Source organism: Argiope bruennichi, chromosome 2 (assembly GCF_947563725.1).
Source record: "Argiope bruennichi chromosome 2, qqArgBrue1.1, whole genome shotgun sequence".
NCBI lineage: Eukaryota > Metazoa > Arthropoda > Arachnida > Araneae > Araneidae > Argiope > Argiope bruennichi.
Genome location: NC_079152.1, coordinates 44,574,967 through 44,599,651, shown reverse-complemented (window position 1 = coordinate 44,599,651; position 24,685 = coordinate 44,574,967). Strand labels below are relative to the sequence as shown.

Below are 24,685 nucleotides of genomic sequence, written 5' to 3'. Positions count from 1 at the left end.
GTAGTGAATATATAGTAAAAAATATTAATGGTAATATTGAATATTTGGTTATAATTAGTTTCCAAATAAAGTGGATCTACGTCCATAGTTTATTTTTTTTAATTTAATATATAACTAGATATTAGCGAAATATATTATTTGTGTATGCAAGCACTGAGTTTTAGCTCTTACTCAAAACAATTACATTTAAATTTAACGATTAATCATCAGTAGTTTTGATTAAAATATCTCATAGAAATTTTTAGATACAATGCTGAAATTTAAAATATCTACTAATAAGAGTATGGTGAGATATTTTTTACTCACTGGAAGTTTATTTGATTGTTGTATAAACATTGAGATTGTATATTTCTGAAATGCAATTATGTGAAATCTTTCATAGGTTCCTTAAACTTCCGAGCTTCATTCAGTATTGCTATATTTCAAAATTTCTGTTTATTTTCATTGAAAATCAAAAGTCAACATCAAATTAAATGCCTTCTTCACGAATTGGCATTGAAAAATTGAAATTGCTGCATTTTCAAATGAATGCTTAATATTTTATCTACCCTAAGAAACTCTAACCAATCTCTATTACTGGTATGGTTTTGTGAAATAAAATTCACCCACTTTAAGCCCACTTTAAAATCAATTCTTGTCCTCCACTCTGCTTTGGAGAAAGATAAATCTCCTTTTCCGAAGAAACGAACGAAGCAAAATAATGTTCTTTTCCTGAATTCCTACAACACCCCTATCTTTCCTACTCTATATCAGCGCCGCGGCGCCCCTAAAGCAAGGCACTTCCATGTGAAAATCTCATTCTCTCTCCGCAGCACTCCCCGTGCGGCCGCCCGGTTTTTCCTGGAAATCAGCCCTGCGAGCAATCATTCGAGTTTATTTCGGAAACTACCGCCAGAGTATGGGAGCACGATTTTGAGCGATCGTCTTTTCTTGAGGTACGTTGCCTCCTATATTTCTGTCACACATAGGGACACATAAAAAAATTCAATATTTGTAACAAAAATGGGAAAATTGTTTTGAAAATAATTATGTCCTGATAAAATGTTGAATATTTAGATTAAAACTTGATTGCTGCCAATCGAAATTGTGACAACAATTAGGTGTTTGAAAGAATTTTCTTTTGGGACTAATATTTAGTGTCTCTTTTTAACATAAGTATTTTCATTATGTAGAAAATAAGCTTTAAATGGAATTAAAGTTGTTTTGAAAAATAATTATATATTGATGAAAATCTGAATATTTTAAAATTTTCTTTCATGGGAAATGAATAAAGAGTTTTGTTTCTCACTGTCGTTATTTATAACCTTCTGTTTGTAGAATGAGTATTTTAATGATGATTTTAAAGACAGTTTTTATACATATAACTAAGTTTTATTGCCAACATCTTTATTCCTAATATTATAATAAAATATCAAATTTTAAAGCAACCTACTGCTTCCTTCAAAAATTTTATATGCATACTTGTGATTATTATGAATAATTTTCTAGCCTGTTTATATGTAATAATAATTATATAACTATTACGTTGATTATAAGTTAAAGAAAATGTTTATAAGGAATACCTGACTATATCCCCTATAATAGAAAATTTAATATATATTTGGAATTAATTTCCATAAACGTAGATCAAGTATTTTAAAATTTCCCTGTAGTTGCATTATAAGTATTATCCTTATTTAAAAAGCAAACCATCTTAAAACTTCTTCGAAATATTCACATATGACAAATTCGAAAATAAAGTTTGTTTAGAATTTTAAAAAAATTAATAATCCAGAAATCTAAAATAAATATCTTATTAATATTTTTCCAGGAAATTTGACAATTTTTCTTAGAGTTAATAAAGGCAGTAATACTACAATTATGTATTAAATGTGATAATCATTTAAATTTATATCCCCAGCTCTATTAGTATTAATTTTATTAGCCCTTTTAGTATTTAGTATCTGTATGAACAAAGAGATACAGAAAAATTCATAAAAAATGAAAAGGAAGCAATTAAAATACTGAAAAGAGGGAACATTATCACCTTAAAAGAGAAAATTTATTTTATGTAAATTTGATCTTTTTAAGATTTTAAATTCATAATACTAGTTAAAACAAACGTAACAAACAAAATTTGGTAATGCAATTTAAGAAAAAGTATAACAATGAAAATCCATAGAAGTGGGCATTTGTTATATCAAAAAAAAAGCACTACCATTATTATTTTATTTAAGACGTATAGGTCATAACTGAAACTGATGGAATACAACTCAATTTGAATTCGATATTAGAGAGTTTTATTTTAAAGAAAACAGTTTCAGCTTTAATATTAAAGGATTTATTTACTACTGATAATGATCACTTTTTAAACTGAATGGAGTTTGAGATTCAAAAAATCTATTTATAAAAATACATTTTTGCGTTTAAAAACCCAAGAGATTATCTGATCAGAATAAAGAAGAAAAAAAAATGGAAATATTTTTTTATATAATTTTAATGTAAAATGAAAGCCCGCTTTATAAATCTTATATGTATAAAATTAATATGCATATTAATAAAGAACTACCTATACATTTTATTCTATTTATATGACTTAAGTTGCATTATATTGAAACGTAGGTTGTATGTTGTTCAGCAATATACATACTTTCCAAAAATATACTTTCCAAACGCTAATGTTTACTGAAAACAAAGTTTGATGCTTTTTACCTAAGAAAAAATATATTAAAATTATTATTTAGCGTTTAAAATGTGAAAGATATTCGTTAATATTCAGTTGTGCGTACAACTGAATATGCGTATACCTTCTTGTTAATTTTCTACTTTGTTATATGTAGTTTTCTTCTTGTGTATAGGGTTCTAGTCGTATATTTGAATAGATATATATAAGTTCGTATGAAAGAAGTGCAGGGATCATTTTAGTTCTTGCACTTTTTTAAACATTAAAAAGGCATTTTGGTTTTCTGCTTAGTTGGTTTGGTTTAAATCAAATGACTCTCTAATGGTTAATGTAAACAAAGATTTCTTTAGTTTTGGTAAAATTTTTAATAAACCCAATACATTGTAAAACATTTTCAAAAATCATAAAGTAATCGGTATAAGTAACAAAAATATTTCATTGATATTTATTCAAGTATTCATTATATTTTTTAAAAAAACACACACTGTAAAAAATTCAAAATCTTCATTAGGAAGGAAACAACACAAATTCAAAGTTGTTCTTATTTTTTATATTTATTTGTATAGCTCTTTAAAGATCTTATTTTAGCATACTTTTAAAAGGAAATTTCCTAAAGAAAAAAACAAAACCTCTTAATTTAATAAAAGTATCATAATTTCAAAATATTTTATTAATGATGTAACTGATAAATAGATTTTTATTGCCACTACAACAAATACAATTTATAAAAGAAAGTGTTTTCTCATTGGTAAACATTTCTTTGTTTTCAATGTTTAAGGAATTTAATACAAAAGGCTAATAAATATATTTAATGAAACCTATAAAAACAATATTTTAAGGGAAAATACTAAAATTAAAATATCAACCTCTCCATGTCATAGATTAAGTGTCAGTGTCAATGATATAAAGATTACTTTATAACTTATTATACAGTTATTTTAAGAAGAAAGAACTTTAAATATCGGATTTCTTTATGATCTGTCCAATCAGTGGTTTCTTGTTCTTTTATAGTAGAGATTAATGGTGACTCAACTTTAATTATCCATTGCCAAAGACTTCAAAACCCTTTTTTGGAATTTTCCGACAGCTATAGCAGAAAAAAACTTTTTTTTTTCATATACGTGATGAGAGAATTACTTGTAGAAATTGTGAAGAAAAACTACTAACCATTACGTTAACAATTGCGTCTGAAATTTGAAAATAAAATGTTAGTAACTTTTTTTCAGTTTCCCGAAGACTTATCTAAAGTCCAGTCATTGAACTGATGATGAAACTTGAAGGACGCTTTTGCAGCATTTTGGAAATAAAAGTACCTACACAAAATAAAAATATTTATTTTTGATATTCAAATATGAAAATAAAAATTTTAAGATAGTAACACCAAAAAAAATCTCATGAACCTATAAAATAGTTGCTCCGAATTATGTTAAAAATTGTTTTACTTGTGTAATATTGCAGTATTTCGGAAATAAAAATATAAGTGCAAAAGAAAAAAAACAAATTGTTTAAAGTTTGGTGCTTAAAACGAATAAACGAAAACAATAACTAACTGTTCAATTTATTATTTTATTGGTATTCTCTTTTAGATATTTTGAGTTAAAATAATTACTAAATTTTTTTTTATTTGGCAATTTTTTATTATAAATTGGCATACTCTTGATTTTAGGCCCAACCCTATATATGAAACCTTGAAAATTACTTTACTCCACCATTTTTGTCTTTTAAAGCTCTTGAAATTTGGACGATGCATTGTCTGCTTTTATTCCTCAGAAACATAATTCTAATAATTTAATTTATTTGATTTATTAAAAAAATGCATTTCGTGAATGTTCCATCATGCTAATGTTCTTTATCTTTATATAGTTTAAGTTCTCCAATAAGACATAATTTTAAAATACGTTGCAACTGTTTTAGCTTTTGAAGAAAAAGTGGAAGGAAATTTTTTTAAAGTGTCTTCTAGAGAACAAATTATAAAACTTTTCTAGAGTTGTTTACCACCCCTTTTAATATAGTTGATCGAAACATTCTCTTCACAAAATGTTAAAAAAAGATTTTCAAGGCTGTGGAAGTTGAACCAAACAATAATGCATCACATAACATGCCCCCTTCAACTCCAAAGAAAGCAGCTGAAATTCCTTTAGTTTCAAATGAAATTCCTGCTGTATTAAGAGCTGTTTGTTGCTTTTGAAAGAACCGAAACTGGCGATTCTTTGAGCTTTATCCCCTCCTTCATTCAGTTAGTCAGAAATTGCACTGAAAATTTGGTCAAAAATTAAAACCTGTGCAGGGCAATTAAAGGGTTGATTATGATTGCAGATAGATTTATAACCCTTCTTCATGAAGAGCGTAAAATGAAGAAAACAAACCATTCTCCAAATACTATGGTATTAACGAAACTTAAAACTGCAAACTCAAATGAAAACCAAGTTTAGCTTATTTAAACATCCCGTTTTAAAGCAATACTTGGGTTATTTTGGGATGGATCTCGTAATTTTGAACCGCGGTCAGAAGATGAGAACGAAGCCTGGGTTGGCATCCCCTCTCCACACCGCACCACACCAGCGGGAGAATGTTTGGCCTCAACGGGTTTGACATGCATCACACCCGCTTACATGACGGTTCTTCAGGGGAATCGGGTTTCGAACCTGGAACCATCTATCCCGGAGAGAAGACCATTCCTCTAGGCCACCTCGGCCCTCAAAAGGAAATTAGGAAAGGATTTATAAAATCAAAGTACCATTGCTCCTTCATGCAAGATATCTACTGGTTGTTGAGTACATGTCAACAAATACAACAAAATTAACTAAATCTTTTTTGTAAGCAATCAAATTTATTACTTGAAAATAGCTTGTTTATAGTCAAACAACTTCTTAATCCCTATTGGAAAGTAATAAATTTCCCCAGGAAATGAAGATATAGTTAAAATTAAAAGTAAATATTTCATTCTAATACTACATGAATGATTTTCAAAACAATTGGATATTATATTTTTAATTTTAGATCTTTAAATAAAAATATAAAATTTTCTTCTTGAATAGGTTTTATACAGTTGTATTTTCAATTTTTCAATTAATTGTAATGATATAATAAGTTTTTATGAGAAATTTCATTTTTTTTCATCTTTGATTATAGTAATAAGCTTTAAAAAATAACGATTACTCAGTTTTATGGCTTAAAAATGAAACGAATTAAAAATTTTAGTAACTCTGAGATAGTGTTATATAAAATATCTTTCAAAAAGTATAAGTATTTAACAGAATTCAAGGCGTGTAGCTTACCAAAGCTGAAAGTAATCAGTTTCAGGGCTATTTTATTTTCTCTTACCCTATATTCCATTATAAAAATAAAGTTTTAAGATATCAAAAGTAAAAAAAAAAAATCTGTGTTTTTGTTTTTTCCTCAATTTTTTGTTAAATACATTAATATTTAAGTCACTACTTAAAAAATATTCATTATCCTTTTACAATAAAAAGGAAAAGGAAAATATAAAAAAGGAAATATAAAAAAGGAAAACTTTTAGATGGATCGCTATTTGTTCTGCAACTAAAATAAATTTCTATGCCATACATTTATAATAATATTTTGAAACTTACTGGAAGGACTGATATTTGCTCTACTACTAAAATAAATTTCTATGACGTGCATTTATCATGAATTTTTGAAACTTTCTAGATATATCGCTATCTGTTCTACTGCTAAAACAAATTTCTATGCCACTCATTTATTATAATTTTTTTAAATTTCTGGATGGCAATTTAGTAAAAAGATAAAATATTTTATCATTCTGAATCATCTTTGGATTATATTCCATGCTTCTTCCCTCTTGAAAAAAACTAATTTTCGATTAAACATTATCTGTGCTGTAAAGTTAAAATATATATTATTCATGTGACACAATTATAAACAACTTTTTAAACTTTCCAAGCGCTTGTTTTGTCAGAAATATACCAAACATTAACATTTTAGTTTAAAAAAATTTAGAGTGAAACGATCATTTTTATCTATCAATATCGCTTTCGTATTTACTTGTTAAGGAAATGAAATCAATACAAAAATTGATTACTATTGATTAAAAATCAATACTATTGATACAATTCACTTTTTTTTTTTTTTTTTTTTTGCTTTTGCTTTTGTTCGCATTTACTTTTGTATCTTCGTTGTATCTAAAAATGAAAGAGAATCGAGTATAAAACATATTTTGTTAGATATTAAATTTAAACATTCACTGACTCATTTTCCAGTGAAGAAAAATTTTCATAATAGGTTATTTTACCATTTTCTTCCATAAAGCATCCTTAAAACTTTATTCTACATTTGATATAAAATAATATCAAAATTTTTCAATAACGAATAATTTTTTTATTAATACGGCATTTATTTTCTTGGTACTTGAATTTAAAAAAAAACAAATATTATTCTGAACGTTTATTATTAATACAACAGAGACATTATTAGTGATTAGTCATCAAAATGAATTAACTATAGAGATATAGATTGTTTTCTTTTTAAACAATTCTTTCCCCTCCCCAAGTACTATTAGAAATGAAAATTTCATTAAATTGAAATTATTTCATTCACAAATCTCAAGCAAAAAACGGATTTAATGAAAAGTAAACGATTCTAGCTTGCATTAGATTAAAATATACTTAGTATTCGTGGAATGATAATATTGAATTTAATAATCCTAAGTTGATGAGATTGATATTTATTTACATGAGCAAATCTTAAGTTTTATAAAACAGAAAAAAAAAACAATTTATTCCCTTTTGTTGTGTTTTCATTAAGTTATTAGGATTAAAAGTAATATTTGGACCCTCTCAGTTTTTAATAATAATTCATAAAAGTTTTCAATTTTCAGTTTTTAATATTATAAACAAGAATTCTTAAGTGGAAACTTGAAGAATGTTTTCGTCAAAACAATCAAAATTAATGTTAAACACATTTTTAATCAATATTTTTTTTTCATTTCATTCTGCTGAAAGATATATAACGTACTTGGAATTTTATACAGCCTTTAGTTGCATGTATAGAAAATACATAACATGTATAGAAAATACACTGACTGTAACGCAATCTAAATGGATTGTATGGTTTATACAGATAAAAACTATCACAGACATACCAGAACTAACAATGGCCACAAAAAAATAAGAGATAGTTTATATAGTTATACTGAATGTTATTTTGTAGGTTTGGACCTTATACAATTCCATATCTTTTTATAAGCTCGAACGAAATTTATCATGCATGCTCCGCAGCACTTAGAATGATTAACTGAGATTAGAAACTTCTATGCCTCTGAAGGAGATAGTAAAATGAAGATAAAAGATTTTGAAGTTTTATCCATTAAAATTTCCAACCAAATCAATCATCCACTGATTTTACACCATCTTAAAATTTAAAAAATAAACTTTATAGTGACATTAGTTTCAAGGCTGTATAATCTTTCTGATTTTTAATCAATTTTCCAAGCAATATTTATCATAGAACAATAGCCCATTTTTTTGTATGATTATAAATTGTACGACTTAGATAGGTTTTCTTTTCCTTTTACATAAATTAAGAACAAAAAGTAGTAGGCAAACCCGCTGATATAGCGACTAGTACATATATTAAATTTCTTACTAAATCCAATATCTCTTAATATTATATAAAAAAAGCAATCCAATTTAAGTTGATGAAATAAAATATGTATAATATTTGTATATAATATTTGCTTCATCATTTTGTAGAAAATTGATTAAGATTTTTTTAACTGTAAATAAATAAATGATAATATAAAAAATAAATAAATAAATGCTGTACAATAATGATAAATATATGATGTAATAAATGATGATGATAAATAATGATGTACTCAAAATAAATGATATACTAAGTTTAGTACTGAACTGTAGTCGTCCTAAATTCCTTTCTAATTCCAATAAGAAATTAAGGTAAAACTGTTAAACAAACATTTAAAATTTGAACATGCATCTTGTTAAAGACCATTTAATTTTTTTTTAAATCTATAGATCAGTTTTATTTATCTAAAAATTAGAAAAATTTAACTGGAGCCTTTCAAGCTTGAGCTTCTAATACGATTCGTCCATTAAATAATATTTATTTGATAGAACTAAAAACTTCTAAATTTTAAATTTGTGTGTGTTTAATTTTAATTGGGAGTATTTTAAAAAATAAAAAGATATAGTTTTTTTAATAATTTTATTTTAAAATCAAAAGCAGTATAAAAAATTAAAAATGGTTGAGAACAAAAGAAGCAATTAGGATATTCCTTTTTCTTTAAAGGCACGGATGACTTTTTTTCTAATGCTTTAAAATAAAAAAAAGAAATGTGTATGTTTAAATGACGAAATATAATAGAAGTCGTTAACTTTTTTTTTCAATTAACTTAACTTAGGACTCATCAAATTTTATTTCTATTACCGCAATGCGTTTGAAAAGTTTTGAATATTTTAATCATGCTTTCATTAGGGCTTACGATTCTCGTAAATACTCCCTATAATTAGTTTTACTTTATTGTAATTAATGCATGATTCATTTCACTACATACATTCATTTATAGTAATTTGTTGTTTGAAAAACCTATCCCACGAATATGTTAAGCAATTTAAAATGTTGCCTTGAAATGTATTTAAAAATGTCTTAATTTCAGAATATCAGAGCTTACACTATGTAACAAATGCATTTTTAACTTTAATTAGTAACAAAACGTCTTAATGAAGCTTTTTAGACATCTCCATCTGACAATTCTTATTCTATGTTTATAAGAAAGGAATTTTACAAAGGATTTTGCAATTTCTTCCTGGTATAGAATTTTGGAATTTTAAAAGATTTTGTATAGTAGATGATGATGCGTACGTTTATTATTTATTTATATTAATTATTGATTAATCTGTTTAATTAATTAAATATTCAAAATGATGAGCGGTTTTTCCTTGTAATGAATTTATTAAACATTATTGTAAGATTTCATAATGTAAATTATAATTAATTATGATAGGATACTAAAAAGTAAATTATAATTAAAATAAAAAAATTCACTTTTTTAGTTAATAATGTATTTTTTAAAAACTATTTCTTAAAAAGGCTTTCATTTAATTCTTTTGTTGCCCATGCATTCGAAGAAAGGATGAAACAAATTATATTTTCTGGTGCTTGAATTAGTCTGTGGTGGAAAAGACTGTGATTTGGTGCTTAAATATAGTTATTGACATGCACATTGTGATGAAAATTAATCTTGGGATTAGCATTTCAATCTAAATCTATTGAAACTGAATGTCATATACAATCAAAATTGATTAATTCGAATTTTGTTCGCCTCAATTTAAAAGGATTCTTGAGAAATATGAAGAGTCGCTGATTGCATATAAAATTTCGCTTATGTCAGTGATAAAATTTATTGTATCGATACTTTATTGGGTGCATTCTCTTTCACATTCCAATTTATTATCTTTTTATTTCTCTTTTCATATCCATCGGTCAGTCTTTAGAATTTGGATACAGCAAGCTATCCTTATATTCTTTTGTTATTTTTTGTGTAGAAATCTATAAAAATGGAGAAAAGAAGCGTTATATTTGGTACTACATTGGAAGTAAATAAATATTTTATTAGAATGATATGGGAAGTAGATGAGCATTTTATTTGGCAAGATGCTGGGAGTCAACGAGCGGTTTATTTGATTCGGAAGCAAAAAAATATATTATTTGCTAGCTTCCAACAAATCAGATATTTTTCGGAAGTGAAAGAAAATTTTATTTGTCCTGATTGTAAAAGTAAAACTCTACCGCCTCTACAGTTCGAAACGAAATAAAGGATACATCTCCTGAATTTCTTGCATCGTTGAAACTTGAAACATCATCGTGAGTTACTTTTGAAGATATAACATAGCTACACTACTTCGTCCTTCCTAAAGGCACAAGGAAATATCTGAATGATCGGACCTCCGTGACAGCATGGGTGGGAAAGTTTCCACTAATGCTGATTGCCATCATCTTCTCTCCATCGGGAGGGGTAGTCGATCCCACATCATTTCTGTATCCACTAGATAGCAAGAACCAACCACTGTTCGAGAAACTTCTCATACTAATGTCTGAGATGCTCCTGAAGGGGGGGGGTTATGAAATGATAACTAATATGTGAAGTAATAATGAAAAGGTAACTAATATAATAAATAACCATAGATAACAAAAAACTTATAGTCATTTATAATCGATTCAATTGTTTTGGATAATTTTGTAGGTATAAAATGATAACTACAGAATTATCTAAACAGTTCCGGCGATTTAAAATGACTTTAATTTTTATAATTCTAGAGTAGGAGAAAAAATTTGAATACAATGTATAAAGAAAAATAAGATACAGTTTTAGCATGACATCGACACTCACAATCATCATCATTATTTCACTACTATTTGAAGAATTCTGATGTAATGAAGATACAATAAAACCACATGGAAGAATTTTGCTATGCAAAGAATTTTATTAACTGCGAACATACTTCATTGCGCCTAGCTTATATGTTGCTTGCATCACCAAGCAAAGTTACATAAGGCATTTCTTAGTTGGTTTCAAACTTAATTCATCCTATATTCAGTTTAAATTTTTTCTTCCTTTTCTTATTTACAAGACAGTTATGACCACAAGTAATCGAGGAATTACTTTGAACATACTTACAAACAAAAGTTTCCAAAAGCATTCACATATCATGGATGATGGAAGAAGGAATTCAAATATCTGAAAAAATAGAATACATTTAATTTAATTGGCAATATAATTGAATATTGAAATATTGAATATTGAAATTGAATATTGAAATAGAATTGAATATTGAAATATTGAATATTGAAATATTGAATATTGAAATATTGAATATTGAAATATTGAATATTGAAATATTGAATATTGAATATTGAAATTGAATATTAAAATAGAATTGAATATTGAAATTATAATTGAAATTGAATATATATAATAGAATTCATTTAATTGGCAATATAAAATAACGATAGTTTTTTAAGATGTATATTTAGATCTGAAACTTAATCCAATAAAATAAAAAAATAGAATACTGAATGAGTTGATTAAGAGATACCATAGGCTTGAATGTATATAGATAATTACGTTTCCTTTACTCAATCTTTCTTGGAAATGATGAAATAATTGAATGTAAATTGGGAAAGAGAAAAACCGATTAAGATGAGAGAGTAAATGAAATTGAAGTCAAGTCAAGAAAATAGAGTAGGATAAATTGCTGACTTTTATGAAACATGCATAAATGTTGTTGATCTTTGTCAGCACATGAAGACATAAAGTTCAATTGCGTACAAAGTTAAAATTTCTTCGGTAGGCAAATTTAATAATCTTTCATTATATTTTTATACTAAATATAATAATTTATTTTATATTTTATATTTTTACAAAAAATATAATAATTTATTATATTTTTAAATTATCTAAAATTATATGTATGTCCATAATAATTAATACGAATTTTTCATATGATAATATGTATGATCATTTAAATTATTGGCTTAATTTTTCGAAAATATTAAAATACCTTGAATACTAAATTGTGCTTTGATTTTAAATAACCTGAACGTTTTCCGTTATCGTTTGTTCAACTGGCATTGAAAAATCGAAAAATAAGAAATAGTTTCTGCACGCAATGATTTTCAAGGATGGCACGCATCGCGAAACATGAAAAACTAAGCTCCAGAAATATTTATTCGATTAATTGGAAAAAATCTCTTTTTCGTTCCATTGGTGGCGGAAGAAATCAATGACATGCCATTGTTGTTAGTTGAGTGAGAATCAAATATGCAATTGGAAAAGCGTCAAGATCTGAAACATAATCTGTTAGTTCAAAATTGAGTTCTCGAATAGGAATGGTCCAAAAATAATTTATCTGGGAAGAGATTAAAATTAATAATATGGTGAGCAAGTTATGAATAAATGTGTAAATTAGAGAAGAATTGTGATAGATAAAAATACCATAAAATTAAATTAAATTTATTTCTAATATATTCATTTCCTTTAGCGGACATTGAAAAATGATGTTAAAAATTAAATTTTGTGCAAACAATTAAAAACATTCAATTAAATTTTTTACAATAATTGTAATTTTAAGGTTATAGTTCTCATTACAAGCTCCTATTTTAAAAATGTATTAAAACAGATAAACACTAATAATATGTAGGGAAAATCTTTAGTTTTTAATTTTTCGAAAGCTTTTTCAAATGACAGAATTTATTATTCTCTTAAGTTTCATTTTTTAGATTAGATGACTCTTTTTTCGAATTGCATAAAAACTACGAAAACGTTTTCGCACACTATACTTCTCACCTCGTCAAAGAAAACACAACAACTCGGACCTTAGTCATCGCTAAATAAGAACAGTTTCAAATTGTCTCTAAATTAAAATTTCTTTGAAGTTGATTTGAATAAATAAAAGATGGATAGGTGGATGATAAAAGATATATATGAGCTAAGAATTTTCTTAACTATATTCCTGTATGGTACGTTTAATTAAAGTGATATTTAACCTGGCATAACAATGCATAGCTGTGAAATAACCCTATATTTACAAGTAGGCTTTGAATATTATATTTTATCGTAAAAGATTAAGACGTAATGCAATTTTATAGACCCATTAAATCGTTATTTCAACTACTAGCGTTATAGGATACTTGTTTTATTTCAACAAGGTAATAATAACACGTTGTCTTGTAAAACAACCATGGGATTTTAAGTATTCCAATGAAATTCCACTTCAAGATTCATATTCCTTCGATTACTCCTATGACAAATGCTACATCCAGTAACTTAGTGTATGGGAGCATTAATAACAAATTGTTTAAGTGTGATTTTCGCTTTATTTAAAATAAAAACTGAACACGAGTTTCAATAGATGTATAATGTCATTTAAAAGACTCTTAAATACCGACGTCCAAAAAATATTAAAAGAATTCTACGCTGAAGTAAGCAGTAAAAATGCCCCGTTATTGCGGTTAATTTATTAGTCTTTTGTAACATTATTACAATTTACAATTCAATGAATCCGTTTTTCACCCATTCTTCTTACCTTGTCAAAGAAAACACAACAACTTGGAAAAAACTTGGAAGAAAACACAACATCACTAAATAATACAGTTTCAAAATTGTTATTTATTTATTGAATTTTAAATTTAAAAAATATAAAACTTGAATCGGAAGACAAAACAATCTCTTTGTAACAAATGCTTCTATATATCATTTTTCCGTTAAAAAAATAAATGGTTTGGAAATGGGATTTCCAGGAAACATAGAAAAAATAATAAAAGAAAAGATACAAAGTGCGAAACAATATTCCAAGTTACAATTTAAAAGGTATTTTTATCTTTAATTTTGTATTCTACTTTAAATTGCGATTGCAAAATGGCTGAATTTTAGCTTCCTTAAAATTCCTTCCTGATGTATCTATTAACCCTTTCGTCGTCCTCTCCTTACAGCGAAAATTACTGCTTTTCCTCTGCTTTTCACCGCATTAGAACAAACAAAAATAAAAATTCAAACAAGTAAAGATTTACAAAGCGTTTTAAACCTTTAAAAGTTTTAAAATGTAAAAGAACGCTTGAAGCACGTTACGGCCGTCCTGCAGAAGATTCACTTGAACGCACTAGACGCGTTACGAACGAAGCAGTTAATATCTTGAAGTAAATAGTACCATTTTAAAAGCCTTCTTCAAAATATAATTGTGTCATTTATAAATGTAATATTTTTTTAACTCTCTTTTATTTGGCTTGTTTCAATTTTGCATTATAGCTGGCATTTATGATAATAAATTGTTGTTGAAACGAAATTCAGCAAAAAGTTAGAAAAAAATAAATAACTTGCTGAGAACTTTAAAATGTTATGAATTTCAGAACTCATTAACAATTATATTTAAACTGATCTCATAAATAAATTCAACAAGCCATCATAAGAGCACACTTATAATAGATTATTAATAAGAGAATCCTTTATTTTGATTTTTTTTAATGTTTAGTCTCAAATTTATAATTAATGTTTAAATATTATGAAAACTTTATACCGTTTTCCTCAAATTCCAAGTGTTTCCATTCATCTAATTTTAATCAGAACTGGTTGATAAACATATAAATAAGATTAAAAATAAAAAACTAGTATAAATTTTTAAAACATTTTTTTTTAATTTTTTAAAAAAAACTATACTCATCAAGACGCGATTAAAATATTCCATCCGTACAAACAGGAAACAAGTAAAACCAAGTGCATAATAAATGTACATTTGCATCCTGATGATTCCTCATTCAAAAATCCCGACTTAATTTCAAATTATAGACATATTTTCCTTCATAAGATGATGAAATCCTGTTTATATTAAATGGCGAAAGTTACTGTACACAAAGGAGATTTAATTGCTCAAACCATTAATCTTCAGTTTATACACCCTTGTGAAGATTAATTTATCAATTGTTGAACTCGGCTTTGAATGCTCAGGATTGAGATGATAAATTAGAGTTTCAAAAGATAGAAAATTTAATAAATATATGCCTTGATTCACAATACAGATGTAATATATGCCTCTACTGTTAAACGTAAATTATATTAGAAACTAACACTCCTTTAAATTAAGTGTAGTTTTCGAATTTGTAGTAAACGTGGAATTGAAGTTCAATATCGAACATTAATAAGAGACGTCAAAAAATAATACTGGTGACCGATTAATGTTTTAATTTTTGCTTGAAACCAACAATTATTTTATTATTAATAGATTTTTATGTAGTATAGAGTTATTGACGAATGATTTTTTATAATTAAAGTCTAAATTATTACTTTAAAAATGTTAAATTAAAATATAACTTTAAGAAAATTGAAAAATATGTGAATTATAAAATGAATCATTTTTTTTAATTCGTTGCTTATATAATTATCATAGCGCCTTTCAAACCAGGAGAAAAAAACATTAAAGAATAATTTGACTAATTCATAGTGTTTAAACTTTAAAATATGTTTAACTATGGATTTATTCGTGGAATTTTTTTAAGTAAATTATTAGTTTTGGTTTCGAGAGAAAAAAAAAAGAAATTCGTTTTTTAACGAATCGCTAGGAAATAACTGATATTAACTAAGCCTAAAGAGATATTTCAGATTTGTAACCAATAAAATGGTCTTTTAATGATTCTTTTCGCCATTAAAAGTCATTTTTAATCGTCCTTTAATGATTTTTTCGTCATTTCAACAGTAGTGTGTATACTACTACTGAAATTTTCGTACTACTCCAAATAAAAAGCGAATAATGAATTCAGAAAGTGAAATATAGTTATTTATTATGAATCTTTAAAACTACATAAGAACTAAATTTAAAAAAATTAAAAATGTCAGTTAAAAAAACTTATCTGGAAAATATTCACTTTTTTAATAATAAAGAACTTTATAATATCTGTAAAACATGTTTTTGAACTCTGACGTTACTAAATTCGTATTAGAAATATCTAACAAAATATAACTATTTGCATTGTGTTTTGTTGTGGTAGACTATTAATTTCTGACAAATATTTTTATGCATAAATTAATTGATACTAGTAGTATTTACAGACTAGCTAGTTCGCTGGAAATACTGGCATTTTAATTTTTGTTAAATTTCTTATACATAACTTTGATGTTCTCAATTCGAATAAAAAATAGTTTTAAGATAAAATTATGACATATTTCAGAGCTCTGAGATCCTAACTAATGGAATAAATTCTATGATAAACAACGATATTAAATATATAACTGCCCATCAATATTCCAATTTTCTTGGTACTGTAACTTTATTTTCTTATTTCTTACGAGTTACCTTTGGCAGTTATTTGGGTTTTTAGTGTTATTGGTTGCATAAAACATCAACATAATCTTTTGTATGAAGCTTATCATTCGATGCTTTCTTCAGCAAAGTATACTTCGAATTTTCTAAATCATATCACTCATACCACTTTGGGTACCTTTTATAGTTGTTCTATGTACTTCTCTAATTTTCTGTCATTTTAGCTAAAATTTAAATCTGAATTTTAAACAAAATGTGTTTAATTTTTTAGTAATGCAATAACATGTTTCCTGCATCGAGACATATTTATAAAATATTTAAGGACATAAAAAAACTCATCCGCTTTGAAGTTTTGTGTGTATTACAGAATATATTTCCTTTTTTATGTAATATATCAGAGAAATATGCAATAAAAATTGCTCTGACTCAATATAAGGAAAAACTAAATATGATCGATTACTTTTTTTTAAAAAAATCATCATTGCTTACTTAAGGACTTAAAAGTTAATTATAATTACCAAAGTATTCCATTAATTTTATTAGTATGCTTCAATATGAAACCTACTTTAATCTATTGAATAAGAAAAATAAATCTAAATGTCTTATTTTGATCATCAGAATTACTGTCATAAAAAATTATCAGAAAAAAATAAGCATTGTTTTTTTCAAAATCTATCTTGTTTTTACATTTTCTTCATAAATTTTTATGAAAGATCTCTAAAGAATGAATAAAGATAAGAAATAATTTCCTTTTACATGGTTCCAATGTAAAATACCATTAAAATTAAAGTTTTAAAATTTTTTAATTAATATTTATTTAATCTTTTATTACAAAATTCCAAAGTGTTTGTCTTTATCTTAAAATTACATTGATATTTCATATTTTTTGTGGGAATTTCTAATTAACTTTTATACTATTATGTTATAATTATATTATAAGTCATTTCTGTCCTCTCAAAATTAAGCCAATTAAATAAATTCTACAGCGCCAATACACTCCATTCTAAGTAATTTTAATAAATTTCTCTAAAATAAAATAACTATCAGAAGTCCTATAATTGTAAAAGTTGTAATAAAAGCGTACTTGTAAGCATAAAACGTATGGTAGAAATAAAAAAATAAAAGTTTTTAAGCGTTATTTGTAAAATTCAATGTTTAAATTGTATTTGGTAGCTGAACTAATAAGTTCATTGTTTTGATAAATTTCTTGTTTTTGTAAAATATTTAATGATTTTAGAACTGGAAAATAATTTATAATTTATTTTTTATTTTATTTTTTAATGTCAAAAATAAAAAAAATTACGCATCTTATTATTAAAATAAACCAATCAAATTTCCCGGTATTTTGGTATTTTGTTATTTTTAATAAATTGATTAGATATAATATTCTTATTTATATATTGTGAAATTATTATATAATTATAAAGAGTGAAATATAATTTTATATAATTATAAAGAGTGAAATATAATTTTTATATAATTATAAAGAGTGAAATATAATTTTAAATTGATATCTTTCAAAGTTTCAGACTCCGAAAGTAGAAAAAAAATATAAGGTTCTCCTCTTTCTCTTAATGCAATAATAGGGCAATTTTCAAAGGTATTTGGAGTCTAAAGAGCTAAGAATAGTAAACAAGCAAGAGCACTTTCCCCAATTACACTAGAAAGAGAAAGGGGAAATAAAATTCCTTTTAGACTTTCAGGATTGAGGATTGTCGTAAGAAAAAGCGTTTAAAAAAGGATCTCTAAAAAGACTATGTAGGAAACACAACACTTTGCCCAAATTTATTGGCAAGCATTGAATTGCTGTTTTATGCCGTATATACATGCAATAAAATCCATTAAGCTGCTCTTTAATGTCATTTCTTTAGCTCGGCTTGTGTCCAGAACATAGTAAAAATGTAATCAGCAATTTTCTTTCATCAATTACTTTTCTTATTTCGGCTTTGGCTTAAAAATTTAAAAAAATAGACTCAGCCGTTAGTTTTAAACCCCTTTCTATGATTCTAAATATAGCATTATCTTCGCGTATAGCATTACTAAAAGGACCATGGAATGGTGCCACCTAAAATGTCCTCTAAAATTATTAATTTCTCATTTAACTTTCACTCATCTTTTTAAAAATAAAACCAAAGGACATAAAAAATTATTTGATAAAAAAAAAACTTTTTTTATATATTTTTAGAATGACTTCAATTCTATTCAAGACTATCTACATAAATTATGTAATGACGTTTTCCTTAGTACATGACCAAAACTTAAAATTGCTAAATCTTTGTTTCATAACTTCTAATAAATCACATATTTACTCTGTCTTTGTTTAACATACTTAGTTATGAAAAATTTTTATGAAGTTTTTCCGTCTTCATTCGTTGTAATTTACCCTAAATTAATCCGTTTATTTTCTGTTCTACTATTCTATTCATATATTTTTTTTCATGCCCATACATTTCTATTTAACACAAATAAAGTTGTATTATTTTTGTGAATTTTTAATCTAGGAATCAAATTCATCAATTTTTTTATAATCACTTACAACCTTTTTAAGTGAAATTGTGGCAGAAACTTCAGAGTTAATTCTCTCAGTCAATAAATACTTCTTGTATAAATCTTAAATGCCTAGTTTCTTCTATTTTGATTACTATCTAGTAATTCCCATGTCGGGATCAACTCCACCTGGATATTTCTCACGACGAAAGAAAGTCATCAATTTCGTAAACCATGGATCGGTATTGATTTATGAGAGATACAAGCAGAAAAAAGAAAATATGTTCCCATTCGCAATTCAGCAACATTTAAGTGCTTTTCGCTGTTTTAAGCATTTCAAAAAGCATTAACAGATAAAATAATAGTGTGATATAAAAGAAACAATAATCCATTTGCTTTCAACCACCATGATTATGATACCTCAGTTTTTATGATTTTAGTATTAAATAAAAAAATATCTCTTTTCAATAAATTTATATTATGAAAAGAGAAAAAAAACAGTAATTCCAAATTTGAGGACAATTCATTTCTCTTAGAATTTTTTAAAGATAAGTTTTAGAAAAACAGTTTTTTTTTTATAAACATAAAAAAATTAATTACTGCATAGACGGTATAACTTGATAGATATAGTACTGGATTTCATCAAAATATTGCTAGATTTACACTACTCTTTGAATTGAATCAAAATAACAATTAATTCGAGAAACGAAAGGCATCATTTAATTAATTGATGAAAGAAGTAGAATACATATTTAATTAATTCTTTATTAAGTGCAAATAATGTTCATTCATTAAATACACGCTTTATGCTACACTAAATGAATTTTTTTATAATCTTTATTTTTGTAAATTATTCACATATAGATGCGAAATATTATATCTGAATTTTTATCAAATGAGTATTTGATTTTTGCTATTTTGTTATCTCCTTTAAAGGACTTTTAACATCACTACACATTCTAGTTGTCATACATGAAATAATTATTATAGTTTGTGGTGATGTCCTAAAATTTGATATACAGGGTGTCTCAAAAAAAGTGGAACAAGACTTTATTTCCTTTATTAGGCTTTATTGGAAGTATGCATTACTTATACTTCCAACGGCAAAGTTTTATCAAATTAGGTTCCCGAATGTGTTAAAAACTTTTGGCGTTTGTAGAGGATGAAATTAAAAAATTATAAATATAATAATATTAAAGTTTCTTTTCGTATAAATTCTTACACGGTCCTCAAAGCGAAGTGATGTTTGTATACGCGCAGAAAGTTTCGTTTCTCTATCCATGAAAAAGAAAATAAGGGATAGGAATGATAGGGCATTTGCATAATGATGAATTTATTAACATTCATTAAACATTGAAAAATGATCAGGTAAAACATTTACTGAAATACTTAAAAACACCTTGTATAAAATTAACATCTTCAACGGCTGTTCAAGCTTCTATTCTTCTAATAAAACTTACGTACACGTTGTTGTTGTTTCTTATGGCACTTTTCCATGGATAAGCCTGCTGTTACGAAGGCAGCTGATTTAAGCCTGAGGATGAGCGCCTCTTACTTCTATAGCAGCGCCATCTAGGGTCAAGAGAACAACTTAGCTACACACACGTCACAACCCTTTTTACGGAAGGATTTCATTCACTCAACCACAGATCGTAATTTAGACCTGAATCAGAGAAAGATCACCCCTGATCCAGTACCCCCAGTTGTATTACTCTCGACTTGGAGGACTTGTGACCACGACAGATTTAACGCGCATCATCCACCAAGCACGCGGGGAACCTTCGGTCGGCGGGGTTCGAACTCGCAACCTAAGGGACGCGAATCCGACGCTCTACCAACCAGGCTATCCCGGCCCAATTACTCTGTAAACGTGAATACCATTTGTAACATTCTTGAATTAGCCGATAAAAATTTACTTGTTCTAAAGGAGACGTGTTGTATATAGAAGAACGTAAACAAACCCATAAATAAAATTCAGCAAGAGTCAAGTCAGATGATATAGGAGGAAATCAACAGGTCCTTTTGAGCCAATTCACATATCAAGGAAATCCAGCATTAAACCACCATCTTAAGCTGGCTTATGGTGAGACGGTATAAATCATATATAAATCATAAATATTTCAAAATTTAAACACCGTTACTAAATATATCATTCTTATGGAAAGCTTAATGTCATGCACACAATTGTGAAAAAAATTCTTTCCTTTTTTTTTTTTTTGTATTCAATTATTTGTTTGAGATATTTTAAATATTCAGTTGCATAAATTTTGAAATAGCGATTATTTCTATAGAAATCTGAATGTAATAAATAGAGGAACTTATCACAAATAAGTTCCATTTAAATTTGTGATAAGTTCTTCTAAATTTTAAAATAAGTATATTTCATCAAATTTTGCAGTTATCAAGTTTTGTGTGGGCAAGATGAATGTGAAAAAAACATTAACATTTTAGCAATTGATACTTTTACACTATGGCTGCCGTAAAAATAATTTAACTTGTGCTTAACTTATCAATCTCAAATCATACAAGAATCCAAATTTTTTCATAAAATTCCTTAATTTACTTAATGGAACATTGCAATTGGAAGTATCTTGGTGCAATATTTAAGAAAGAAAAAATAATTTCTCACATTTTTTGGACAACTTATACCTCTTTCATTTTTATTCGATTTAAAATTTATTCTTTTTTAGTGATTGCAACAGTCTTGTTACATTGTTGAGTACATTTATACGTCTAGGCTTAAGCGAATAAAGTGGTATTTATACTTATTAGTGGTATTAGAGGTATTTATGCGAATCGACTCATCTTTCCGTTAATGTTTGTGTTCTTAAAGATAAACATTAAAGATTAAGGTCCGGAAATGCGTGAGAGATTAAGATGCTGCAGTCAGGCCCCGTTTCTACTTTGGAGTCGTTCACCCCATAAATTCCTTCAGTTTTGTGAAGGAAATTCTATGTCATATAGAAATCAGTAATGCTATGACAGTTAAAATAAATTTTCTAAATATTATATAATTCCATGATGTATCAAATGATATGACATATCAATTTAAACAATGTATCAGAAATTAACAAATTGATGTGAATTGTAATTTCAAATGCTTTACAGAAATGAATAATTGATTCGCAAATCCATTCTATTTTTTAATTTTCCCAACTTAATACAGTCAGATTATGTTATTTATGTGATATCATAAATAACATATCATCGCATGATAATATATCATTCATTTCTTCACTGTATTACAATTGGATATTTTTAATGTATTATTGATTAGATGCCCGATTTCATTCATTTACTATATTTGCTCTATACGAGTTAATAAAAGCCACAACATGATATTTTAAACTGTACACAATCATAGTAATGGATGAATAAAAATTCATTTAAAATATCTATAAGGCAGTCCATTGTATCTAAAATCTAAATTTCTCACATAGTTTCAAAAGTTTAACCAGATGTTTAGTTAAAAATTAAAATTTCAGTCTTTCATTCCATAATTTTAAGGAATATTATCACAAAAATATATATTTTAACATTACTTAAAAATTAAAAATCTTAGCTTTTCCTTAATACAGATTTTATTTCAAAGAGATTTTTTTGTTTTATTTTGATAAATTTTGAAAATATTTCGAAAAGCTTTTCATTATTTTGGTTATTGTGTTTATGCACATAACCAGAGAAACGATAGTAAATATACCAGATCATTTAAAACTTGCGTTTTCACTGTTATAAAATTTGGAGCAATTTTTCAAATATAAAATAAAAATATATTATTTAAATCTAAAACAATGTAATGTTACAATATTTGCATCTTTGTTAAGCTTTCATATGAAGAAAATGATTCTACTACCAGAACCTTTTATGAACACAGGAAATTTTAGTATCTAATACAATCCATATTCTCAAAGTTTACCTTTATCTTAAGTATTTTCCAATAATAATATCTAAATAAGTAATTTATGTTTAATACAAGCGAGTAATTATATCAATATCGAACATATAATATATTTTGAGGAATAAATATTCACTAACTCAGCAACCAGGCATATCTATAATTTAATCTGCCATAAAGAATTCTCAGATTTAATTAACGTTCAGAGGTATACATTAATATTATGCTTACTTTCCTGGGCATATTTAAGAAGATAAATGGCGTGTTTCACGCTAGTTGATTTATTCTGAAGATGACAATTAATTTGCATAAAATAACACGTTTTACTCACAAGTGTCCGTCTATACTTAGAGAGATAAAAAATAATTTTACATCTCTTCCTATTTTTATATTCTTCCTTCTATGATTTATATAATTATCAAACCGTAAACAAATGTTACAAGTTTCCTGGAATATAATTTCTTTTGAAATATGAGCATTATTGTAATAACTATATATTATCAGGGCTGTGTCTTGAATTCTTAGAAGCTATAATTTCTCAGGACAGTTCTATGCATTTTCATACATTTCCCATTTTGTAGCTATATGATGTTCATTTGGCCAGTTGATGAGAATATTATTTAGATTTTTATAAATTATCTAAACTTATACATTGCATCAATGTTTGCTTGTTTTGACCTTCGGCGGAAATTTAACACAGTGAAGACCATAGAATCCAGGATCGAAACTCATTTACCATAGGCCGAATTTACAACTAGAGCAATGTCAATATGTTTTAATTTCAAAGGTAACTTCTTTATCTGGTATTTCCTTCCAGTAAACTAAATAGATAAATAAAAAAAATTAAAATAATCATTCAATATAAATGGATAACATCTTCAATGTAAATCATAGACATTTAAAAGCAGCTTTGATTTAGGAAGAATCGTTAAAACTATGGATGTTATTAATTTCCAAAAAAGTAATAACTTTAATAAGATTAATAGATATTTTAATTTCTCTTCTTCAAATTATTATCTTAGTCATTACTTTTTATTCCATTGAAATCTATGTAAAAGTAAATAAACAGAAAAGCATCAGCAAGATGTCAATTATTATCTAAGAACTTTCTAAAATGTATAAGAAATTTAGACAAATTTCATGATGTATTTCATGATGTAATTTTTTAAACAATATTCTAACACATGTCATGTTTCTGAAGGATTACAAACATTATATATTGTTATAAAATTATTACAAAAATGTTGAATATTAAACATGCAATAATTACTCTTGAAATAATAGTTCTATCTAAAAACAAGCTTAGAAAGTAATCATTTCTTCAAGTGAACTCCATTCGGAAAATTAAATTAATGCTTTCTACATTCTGTCTTTGGAGCCTGGGGAAGAATTAAGAAAAACAATTTCCAAATTTTACAAAGGTTAATTAGTCCGTGGTAATACGACAATTCAGAAACTTGCTGAGCTGCAAAAAATATTCTCAAGAAAAAACTGTAAGGAAATGATATTTAAAACAAAATTACCTTTTAACAACTCAATTCTTTTTTTATCTACGATAATCTGAGTTATCACACAACTATCGTCGTATCTTTTTTCGATGAGTGATATTAACAAAAGACAAAGATTATGTACTGAATATGTTGGACTTCTTTCGACAATCATTGCCTGTTGTCATGACAACAAGATGTTATTTAACCACATATGTTTCCAACAGCGCGGTTAAGAACTAAAACCAAAACCTCTCGCATCAGTAAGACAAGAGAAAACAAATTATGGGAGTGAAAACGATACTTGAAGGGAGAGACAGAGGAAAGAAAGGGACATCAAACAGTG

The 24,685-nt window shown here is 26.4% G+C and overlaps 1 protein-coding gene across 1 annotated transcript in view; it reads left to right on the top strand.

Annotated features, from left to right (window-relative positions):
- Positions 1-818: 818 nt before the first annotated feature.
- Positions 819-24,685, top strand: part of LOC129960932 (uncharacterized) — a 125,434-nt gene continuing 101,567 nt past the window's right edge. Inside the window, exon 1 of the mRNA XM_056074685.1 lies at positions 819-935. The gene's annotated coding sequence lies outside the window, so the exon portion shown is untranslated. The remainder of the gene's footprint in view (positions 936-24,685) is intronic.